Raw genomic sequence first — 11473 nt, 5'->3', positions numbered from 1 at the left:
GAAAGCTGGGTTCTGATACTACTCAGGCGCAGTCCAGGCTGCAGTAAGGACCCCCAGAGGCCAAGGCAAGGGAAAAAAAGACTAATCCCTTCCCCGCCATTTATTCGATTCGACCTAGAAGCGATGTACTTAGAGACCTAAAGGGCTCCACCCAGAGAACTGTAGCCCTATGGCCACTTGTGAGCCGCAATATTATAATTACTTTATATCATTGAACTCAAGATGTCCGTATTTTACAACTAAGAAAACTGTTAATGGCCGGGTGTGGTGACTCACGCTTGTAATCCCAAAGGCTGAGGCGGGAGGATTTGTTTGCGTTCAAGGCCACCCTGAGCTACATGGCAAAAGCCTGTCTCAAAACAAAACAGAACTTTTACCAAATACAGGATCGCCCGTTTTTACCCACATGGGGGAGACTGCAGAACAAGTCTCACATTTGCTTTCCCCAGGATAGAAGTTGGGGCTTTTAGGGGCTGAGATTGAGGAAAGGAGATGGGAGGCCAGGAAATAACCTGTGAGTGTGTAGTCAGACTGCATCGTGACCCACCCGTCAGGTGTTGTCTGCCCCTCTGAAAAGGGTGGTAACTCCACCCCCCACATACTGGGGATGGAACTGAAGGCCTTCACCCTGAGCTCCTTCCTCAGACCTTTGCGGAGGGGGTGGGGTGAGAGAGGGTCTCACTATTTAGTTCAGATTGTCCCTGAAGTCACTTTGTAGCCCGGGCTGGCCTCGAACTCTCGGCAATCCTCGTGCCTCAGCCTTCCGAGTGCTGGGACTACAGGCATGCACCACGACATCGGGCTTCCCCAGCCCTTTTAAAGAAAATTTTTGAGTCTTCCTAACTTGCCCATGCTGGGTTCAAACTTGTATTCTTCCTGCCTTAGCCTCCCAAAGTGTGGGGGGTATGTGGATGTGTCACCACACCCAGTTTAAAATCGGTGACTTTTAAAAGTCCACTAAAGGGCCGGGGATTTAGTTCAGTGGTTCTGTCACCTGCTTTGCAAGCGCAAGGACCTGAGTTCAATCCCTGGCACCAAAAAAAAAAAAAAGTCCACTAAAATAAGACCAGGTAGAAAAACAAAAAACAAAACAGGTGAGAGGGCTGGCGATGAAGCTCTGGTAGAGACTTACTGCAAGAGGGAGGCGCTGGGTTAGATCCCAAGCACTGCAGGAAAAAAAAGCCGTTGTGGGTTAAGTTTAGAAAGTTCATTCAGACTTTCCCCTCAGTTTCATCATGAACTGTTAAATGTTCTCAAACATTCTGATACGACAGTGTTCAAGCTCAGTGGGACTGCACCTGCCTCGAAAGCACAAGGTCCTGAGTTCAATCCCTGGTACCCACCCACCCCCAAATATTTTTTTCAAATGTTCAAGCATATAGGAAGGATGAACTATACAGTGGCTATTTTCCTACTATCTAGAATCTACGTCTGTAATTTTTTTTTCTTTTTTGATACAGAGTCTCTATGTAGTTCAGACTGGCCTTGAACTCATTATGTAGCCCAGGCAGGCCTCCAACTCATGGAGATCTTCCTGCCTCAGCCTCCCAAGTGCAGTAATGTTTTGTTAAATCTTTTTCCCATATCTATACATTTATCGAACTCTCTTATTCCACCTTATTTTTATTATTATTTTTTATTTGTTTATTTGGTTTTTGGTACCGGGGTTCAAACTAAGGTCCTTGCACTTTCAAGGCAGGCGGTGGAGCCACTGAGCTAAATCCCTGGCCCTCCACCTTATTTTTATGTATTTTTATTTATTTATTTTTTGGGGGGAGGTACCAGGGATCGAACTTGGGTCCTTGCGCTTATGCAGCAGGTGGTGAAACCACTGAGCTAAATCCCCGGCCCCTCCACCTTATTTTTAGATAAAAAAAATTTCAAAGATAGTTGCAAACATCTGCACACTCATCCCTAAACACTTCAGTATGTGTATTTATCATTACTAGCATTTGTTTTCAAAGTAAAATTTATATAGAGAACTGAGGGTGGTTGTACACGCCTGTAATCCCAGCACTCCGGGAGGCTGAGGCAGGAGGATCATAAATTTGAGCCCAGCCTGGGCAACTTAGTGATTTATCCAGACCCTATCTCAAAATTTGAAAAAATTAAAAAGAGTTGAGGATATAGCTCATTACAAAGGCCCTGGGTTTAATATCCAGAGTCATAAATATGTAGAGATAGATGAATATGCATAATTTTGTTTCCAGACAGAGTCTCAGTATATAATTCCAGCTGGCTTTGAACTCACTGTGTAGTCCAGGCTGGCCTTGAACTCATGGCAGTCCTCCTGCCTTAGCTTCCTGAGTGCTGGAATTACAGGCATGTGCCACTACACCCAGCTGAATAAATCTTAAATGACCACTGTCAGGGCTGGTGGGGTGAAGGGAGGCCTGGTCAGGCAAGCTTCCCAAAGAAAAGAACACATGTAGAGCAGACATCACAAAAAAGCAGGAACCAAATTTTATTTTCCAGCACAGCACTTAACAGTAGTTTTTGTAAGCTTACTAAGACATAGTAAGAGCTGAGTTGAGTCAGGAGGATCACCATGAGTTCAAGTCCAGACTGGGCTATATAGTGAGTTCAGGACCAGCCTGAACTACAAAGCCAGAAAAGACATAGTAAGACAAAACATTGTGGGCAACCTTGTAAGCCATGTGCCACATGAGTGGTTGTCTATGCTGATTCATTATTATATAACCAAGCTCCATATTGCGCCTGTGCTAAACAATGGGATTGTGTCCTCAGGTACCTTCAGATGCTGGGCTTTGACACATCTCACTCTTTCAAGGGGCTGCTGCTTCTTGCAAATGGCACACCAGGCTGCCCCTTGTGCCCAAAGTCCACAAAAGGAATACAAGGAACAACACATAACCACCAACCCCATTGCCATTGCAGCAATGCTGAGAGCCTCTCAGGGCCAGGTGGATCCTAGGGATTCCCACCACTGCGTCCCACCTTGTTGGAAAGCCTGGATGGCGGATACCTCCATGTCCATCTCTTGTAAGGACTCATACTTGTCCCTGGTGGTCAGGAGTAAAAATACAGCATTCTACATGTGGGAGGGCACAAATGCCTCCCTGTGCTGCAGTCACCAAATCCAGAGCCATACAGTTCTGTAACACCACCTTTCTCATTTGGGATGTTTCATCCGTGAACAACATGAGAGACTGGTGCGTGATCTATAGGGCCTGCACCATGTGTTGAGCTAGAGCTTCAACGTGGAGGGCTAGGTCTATAGTTCCTGCCCCTGGCACACCAGTACTGACGTAGGGTAAAGCCACCAGGCCACCCGTTTGATGCAGTGTCACCTGTGATATACAGCGTCCCAATTGTGGGGTGTGTCTGTCAGAGTGGGCCTGATAGTGCCCTTCATATAGGAAAACCCCCAGGTGCCGCATCCTGTCAAGTGCGTGGGAAAGTACGGCCAACCTGTAGTGCCACAGACCCATAAGGCAGCCACCATGGGCCAATCAGTCTGCACTGTTCCTATGAGTTTATGGCCATCCCAGCAGACATTCATGTCATTCACCTGTAATGTGTCATTACACAAGTGCAGGAGTATCCATTCCGCTGTGTAATTTCCCACCGATGCACTGACCTGTTCAATACATAGTGGGGCAACATCCAACAATATTACTTGATTCCCCATCACCCACCCCAAACTATTATGCATCATAGATCTTAAATGACCAGTCCTTGTGGAAGGTAGTGCTCTTCTGGATCAGTGCCTCAACAGCCCGGCATCACTGATCCCAGGTGGGTCTGATTCTGGTATCGCCAGCTGGTCCAATTGTGTAGAGACCCCTGCACACTTCTCCACAGAAGGCCTTCAGCCACATCTGTCAGAAATTCAGCGCACATCCAACAGTGCAGTTTCTGGTGCACATGAGCAAACGTGTGCCCAGGAGATGATGCTGATGACTTGACTCATCCTGGTCAGAAGGACAGGGTAGAAATAGAAACCATCATAGGGAGGTCTCATCCTTCATAGAGGAAGGATAGAATGGTGGCCAGTACCATTTTACCACCTGGTTTAAAATGCAAGACCTGTGTGTCCTCGTAGCCACCAGAGGCAAGGGGGTTGGAGACAGGTCTATCACCCCTATGGGAGTAGGCCCAGCAGCCACAATGTCATTTCCCTTTAGAATGGTGGCACTGGGATCAGGTGGGGAGCACACTAAGGCCTTCAGGGACCATGTTGAAATCTAGGGCTGCACCTCTATGGCGTAGCACAGTCTCTCCCCCCAGGGCTCCAAAAGGAACACCCAGCTCCCCAGCAGGGGCTCTATGGGCCATTCCCAAGACTTTTGGTACTGATTCCCCAGCTACATAGGCTCTAGTGAGGGGAGAATCAAAGCCCCTTCTATCACCTTAGGACCTTGCTCTGCCGGTTGAATGCACAGACAAGTTGGCTGTGCTTTCCAAAGGTGATCCAATGGGCTGTCATTTGTATGTCAGGGCTTGTTATTGAGCAATTGAACAGCCTGTAGTAAGGGCTAGACCCACTCAATAAACTTTGGACCCAAACAGGGCTAGTTTTCAAGAGCCCATTATATCTCTCAGTCATACCAACAGTTTGCAGCCTGTAGGGCACATGGAAGTGCCAGGTAATGTCATTGTCTCTGGCCCACTGTTGTACCTGAACCCCTGTAAAGTGGCTTCCCAGGTCAGATGTTATTCCTAGCAGCATCCCATAAGTTGCAGTCAACCATTGTAATGCCTCAATGGTAAGGGCCTGGTCAGCAGGGGCCAGTATCTGCAGAAAACTGCAGTATTTACAGCAGTTCGAGCACATTTATGTCCCTGTGAGAGAGGGAGGGGCCCGATATAGTCTACCTGCATTGCTGCAGGGCTGGGGTGCCTGCAGTATTGCACCCAATTGTGTGGGCACTATCCTCCTCCAAGGGCCCAGCTGAGTACATTGAGGGCGTGCCTTCACTGCCACTCTTGCCTCTGGGAGAGTCATATCCAAATCCCATTGCGGTGCTACAGCGTGCATGGTATGGGGCCTTATTCACCATAATTTCTTATGGAGCCAAGGTGCCACTGTTGAGGGTGGGCCTCAAAGGGCTGCTATTCTTGTCAAGGAGTCTGCTAAATCATTCCTTGATGACAGGAGAGGCCTATGTCCTGACTCATGGTATACCACATGTGTTATAGTCTGGCCATGCTTCCGTAAGTCTCTCCATTATTCAGTGCCCCATAGAGGTCAATGTCCTATCTGCCAGTCTTGGGCAACCCAGGTTGGTAACCAGAGAAGAATATGGCTCAACTGTCTGTGCAAACATGCAGAGGTTCATCCTCATGCATGACAAGTAACCATACTGCCTGCAACTCTGCCCATTGGCTTGACTTGCCTGTCCCAACCTCAAACCAGAATGTCTTTGTACTGAGCTGGACAGTGACCACTGTCCATTGTGGGGTTGTCCCATGACTGGAGCCATCAGTTTACCAGGCCTCAGCCAGGAGTCTCTCCTTCCCTTTTATATAGTCATCATCCTGTATGGTTTCTTGGGCCATGTATAACATGGGTCCCAGCACTGCAGCCAGTTTGGCCACTAGCAGACTGGCTGAAAAAGGCTCTCTGCTGTAGATATGTGCCACATTGTGCCAGGGTGGGGGCCTGGGCCACTCCACTCCTGGGACAAGATATCTATGTGCATACCCACCCCTCTGTTGGGTACTTAATTTGCACTTCACAGTCTGCTGTCTCATGTTTCCTTCACAGGCATGCAGAGCAGCATATACCACTGCCAACTTCTTCTCAATCAGGGAACACCTGCTTTCAGGTCCTTTCCACAATTGTGACCAAAAGCCAATAGGGTGCTTCTGCTTCCCCTGCTTTTGCCACAAACCCCAGCCAGACCCAGCCTCATCCATGTTCACTGTTAGGGTGAAGGCAGAGTAGGGTCAACAGCTTGAAGGGCCTGTGCTTGAGCAACTGCCCTCTTTTGAATCCTGGAATGCAGCTTTTGCTGTGTCAGTCTAGTCCCATGTTGCACCCTTTCAAGTCATCTGCTAGAGAGGGTGCAATGAGGTGGCTAGGTGGGGAATGAACATCCGCCAGGGACCTGGCAAGCCCACATGTGCTCGTAACTGGTGTACAGTTGTTGGTTTGGGGTATGCCTGCATCTTATTAATTATTGCATCGGGGATTACTTTTGTCTTACCTGACCAGATAACTCCCAAGAATTTGACAGATAAACCAGGGCCCTGGACCTTTTATTTGTTGATGGCCTACCTCCAGGTCAGCAATGCTTCTTTTAGACTGCTTGTGGCAACTTCCACATCTGTAAGGCAATCAGAGGTTAACATGACATCATCAACACAATGGAACAAAGACAAAGAGTGTGGCTTGGTCCATGTGGCTAAATCCTGGGCCACCAGGCCAGGGCACAAAGTAGGGCTATGCAAATATCCTGTGGCAACACTTGAAAAGTCCATTGTCTGCCCTCCAAGGTGAAGGCAAACTGGTCCTGATTCTCAGGTGTGATAGCAATGGAGAAAAACAAGTTAGCCAGGTCCACAACATAGTGGTATCAACCCAATGTCAGGGTGAGCTGGTCCATCAAGTCAGTAATATAGGGTACCACTGCGTGCAATGGAGGAGTCACTTTGTTCAGTTCCTGCAGCTCCATAGCTATGTAGGTCATATGTGTTGTGTGGTGGGTAGACCTAGGTGGACCCCTTGGTCCCCCCTCTTGGGTCAAGGGCTCTTTTACTTCCACCCTTTCCTGGACAGCAGGTCATGCCTGGAACACCAGTGGGCTCTCCTGGTGTGTGGAACTCACACTCTGAGAGGAGGTAGCATTCCTAACTTCCTTCAGCATGGCTTCCACAGCTGCCACACATTGCTTCAAGCTCTCTTTCATTCACTGCAATTGATTCACCTGCTGGACAAGGTCTTCTGCCTCCTGTCTCACATGGTGGAAGAGACTAAACAATAACCAAGCCATCTCCCCACTGATTTACAGTGGGGGAGAGGAATTTGTGTCTCCAGCATTTCCAAGGCCCATAAAACATCTCTGGGTGTCAGGCAGACTGCCTCCCACTTCTTAAGAGATTTCCAAGCTGCCAAGAAAGTTGCTACAGTAGCCAGAGCAAGGCCAGAGGATGCATTGCAGTAATTCCCCAGGGTTCCTCCCCGCTGTCTGGTGCTGCTTCTGCATATGCGGTGGTGGGTACACTCAGCTGACCATCCTGTGTTCAGCTATGCCAATTGTTGGGCCTGTGGGCTGAAGGGAGACCCGGTCAGGTGAGATTCTCAAAGAAAAGAACATGCATGGAGCAGACATCACAAAAAAAGCAGGAAGCAAAGTTTATTTTCCAGCACGACACTTTTAGTAGTTTTTATCAGCTTACTAAGACATAGTAAGACAAAACATTCTGGGTGGATCATACATGGTTGTCTATGCTGATTCATTTTTATGTATGAAAGCCCCATCGTGCGCCTATGCTAAACGACGGGAATGTGTCCTTCAGGTGCCCTCGGATGCCTGGGCTTTGACACATCTCACAGGGGGTGCCCATCCAATGAGTTTTAATTTTTTTTTCCCCAGTACTGGGGATCAAACTCAGGACCTTGTGCTTGTAAGGCAGGTGCGGTGCCACTCAGCTAAATCCCAAACCCCCACCCAATGAGTTTTGACAAATGAACACACATGTGTAACCCAAAGCACTAGCAAGATATGGAATGTCACTGTCACCCCAGAATGTTCTCTCACACATCTTTCCAGTCAGTCCCTACCCACAGGTCCCATTATTTTGATTTTTTTGCACCACAGTAATTTACCGTGTACTAGAGCGTAACAAAAATGGAGTCATGCAGTCTGAGTCTTTTGTGTCTGGCTTTCCTTGCCACATTTTCAGATTCATTCACTTGTGTGTTCCATGAGTTCATTCCTTTTTACAGCCATGGAGTCCTCTGCTGTGAATATACCATAGTTTATTCTTTCAGCTCTTGGCAAACATTGGGCCCTTTCCAGTTTTTGGTTATGATAAATAAAATTGCTATGAAGATCCCTGTAAAAGTCTCTTTGTGGAGGTACATTTTCATTTCTCTTGAGAATGTTGCTGAGTGCAGTCTGGGTGTTCGCTTAGCTTTTCTCAAAGCAGCCATACTTCTTTTTCCTACCCAAAATGCATCATTTCTGTTTGCTTCATGTCCTTGTCAGCATTGGTGTTGCCAGGCTTCTTAATGGTAGCCAGTCCAGTGGGTGGGTAAAGTGGTGTTTTCTTGTGGTTTTAAGTTTCCCTGATAACTAAAGGTGTTGAGCATTTTTTCATGTGCTTATTGCATGCCATCAATCATAAGGTATATTCTCCTTTCAGAATAAAATTGTGAATCAAAATACAAATTTTTAAAAGACAATGAAAAAAAAAGACAATAAGGGCCGGGGATTTAGCTCAGTGGTTTCGTCACCTGCTGCTCAAGCGCAAGGACTAGAGTTCGATCCCCGGTACCAAAAAAAAAAAAAAAAAAAAAAAATTTAGGGCCAGGGATTTAGCTCAGTGGTTCCGCCACCTGCCTTGCAAGCGTAAGGACCCGAGTTTGATCCCTGGTACCAAAAAAAAAAAAAAGACAATGAATGAAGTACAATAAGCCCCAGAAGTTTCTTTGTACCTGTTTCAACCCTTGTTCCCAGGTCCAGCCCAGGTGTGTACTAATGTGCTTTTTTTTTATGGGGTGCCAGGAATAGAACTCAGGGACTCATGCTTGCCAGGAAGACGCCGAACCACTGAGCTAAATTCCTGGCCCTGCTAATGTGCTTTCTGTCTCTATAGTTTTGCCTTTTTGCAAAATTATTATTGTTATTATTATTATTATTATTTTTGGCACCAGGGATCGAACTCAGGACCTTGTGCTTGCCAGGCAGGCTCACTGCCACTGAGCTAAATCCCTGCTGCCTTTTATTTTCAGCTTTTTTTTTTCAGCCCTTTTAATTTTACTTAGAGACAAGGTCCTCTAAATTGCCAAGGCCTGCTTTAAACTTGTGATCCTCCTGACTCAGACTCCCAGGGAGGAATTACAGGAATGGATCACTGTGCCTGGCCCTGGTTTGATCCCCAGTACTGCAAAAAAATAAAAGAACAAAATTAAAAGTTGTGGACCTGGGTACACTTGAGAGGCCGAGGCTGGAGAATCACTGCATATTTAAGGCCCGCCTGACTACACAGTGAGACCCTGTCTCAAAATAGATAAACAGCTGGATGTGGTGGTTCATGCCTGTGATCCCAGCACTCAGGAGGCTGAAGCAAGAGGATGGCTGTGAGACTTTATCCCAAAGAAAGAAAGAAAGAAAGAAAATTTTTGATAAGCCAGGGTGGGGGGACACAATTGTCCAGCACTCAGAAGGCTGAGACAGGAGGATCACCTCGAGTTTGAGGCCAGCCTGTGTTGTATGTTCTTTGAAGCCAGACTGTACATGAGACCCTGTCTAAATAAAACTACAAAAAAGAGACCATTTTTAAAAAAGAAGTTCACATTCAGATTCCAGGTAGATACAATTTGGGGGGGGCACTATTCAACTCATTGCCTGATTAGTTACAGATTTTCTGCTTGGTGCCTGCCAAAATTTCTGCTCTGTTTTTGAGACAGGGCCTCGCTATGTAGTACAGGCTGGCCTCAAACTGACCATGCAGCCCAGGCTGGCCTGAAACTCACAGTGATTTTCTTGCCTCAGGCTCTGGGTGAGGCAGGAGGATTGCCACAAATTTGAGGCCAGCCTGGGCTGCACAGTGAGTTCAAGGCCATCTGAACTACAAAGTGAGACTCTCTCAAAAACACAAAACAAAACAAAACAAAATTTTTTTTTTTTGGTACTGGGGATGGCGGGTTCTTGTGCTTGCGAGGCAGGTGGTGGAACCACTGAGCTAAATCCCCAGCCCCAAATTTTTTTAAAAATGCTGAGACATGGTCTCACTAAGTTGCCCAGGTTGGGCTCAAAGTCATTATGCTCCTGCCTCAGCCTCCTGAGTACTGGGATTATACTACTTCAACACCCCTTTAGCATTCTTTGTCTTTTTTTTTTTTTTAAAGTCAAGGTATCGCTATGTAGTTTAGACTGCCCTTGATCTTACAATGTACCCCAGGCTGGTCTCCCAACCCTCCTGCCTCAGCCTCCCAAGTGCTGGGATTACAGGCATGTGCCACCAAGTACAGCTTCCTTCAGCATTCTGAATATGTTATTTTTCTGTCTCTGTGGCTTCTATTATCTTTTCTGAGAGGTCAGCTGAGACAGGAGATTAAGGCATGAGAAAACTGGCTGGGGAAGTAGGTGTGATCTGTTAATTACAAAAATCCCCAAATGCATGGGCGGAACAGTTCCCAAAGCCCTGGAAATGGATTTTTTCTAAGAATTCAAGAAAGTTTCTGATAGGGTGGCCTAGACCAGATGTCAGCCTGAGGAGTGGGTGACACAAAAAGGATAGTGCATACTGAATTTTCGCCACTGTCTTCCCTCTTGTGTGGCTGACCGCTCTTCATGCTATAGGGTGCACTTCTTTTCCTACTTTGGCTTGGCCCAAACTCCCTCTGCAGAGCCTGCTTGCTTGCTTGCTTGCTTGCTTTCTCTCTCTTTCTTTTGGGCTTTTTTTTTTTTTGAAACAAACTCTTGCGGTCCAGGGATTTAGCTCAGTGGTGCCGCTGCCTGCCTCACAAGCGCAAGGTCCCGAGTTTGATCCCAAACCCAAAAAAACCCAAAAACAAAGTCTTGCTATATAGTTCAGGACTGCCTTGAACTCACTATGTAGCCCAGCCTGGGCTCAAACTCGCTGCAATCCTCCTACCTCAGCCTCTGGAGTGCTGGGATCACAGGCGTACACCAGCACACCTGGCTCTTTTCTTACATTTAATAAAACTTTGCTGCCATTTAGGCTGTCTTGATCAATTCTTTGCTCAGGACAGGAAGAACCTTGAAACCACCTATAGGAGACTCCAGCACACCAAAACCCAGTAATATAGCTATTAACTATTATAGTTCCCTTTATGTGATGGGTCATTTTTTTCCTTACATTTTTTTATTGGTATATTTTAGGTAACTTCAATTCTTTTACATTTACTTAGACATGTCCTATGAGCTAGTATGTGGTCTATTTTGGAGAATGACCCGTGTGCAGCTAAAAAGAATGTGTATTCCAATTTTGTGGGGTGGAACACTCTGTAAACATCTATTAAGTCCATTTGTTTAATAGCATGGTTCAGTTCTAGAATTTCGTTGTTAATTTTTTGTCTAGATGATCTGTCTATTTGTGATAGTGGGGTATTGAGGTCCCCCACTACAATTGTATTAGTGCTTATTTGGTTTTTCATGTTTATTAATATTTGTTTTGTATAGTTGGGCACATTCTTTTTTTTTTTTTTTTTTTTTTTGGTACCGGGGCTCAAACTCCAGTCCTTGTGCTTGCGAGGCAGGCACTGAGCTAAATCCCCAGCCCAGGGGCATTCGTATTTGGTGGATATATATTTAGG

This window comes from Heterocephalus glaber, unplaced genomic scaffold (assembly GCF_053883595.1).
Source record: "Heterocephalus glaber isolate CG9 unplaced genomic scaffold, H.glaber_assembly_v1.0 deba00001444, whole genome shotgun sequence".
Classification (NCBI taxonomy): Eukaryota; Metazoa; Chordata; class Mammalia; order Rodentia; family Bathyergidae; genus Heterocephalus; species Heterocephalus glaber.
This window is presented reverse-complemented; position numbering follows the sequence as displayed.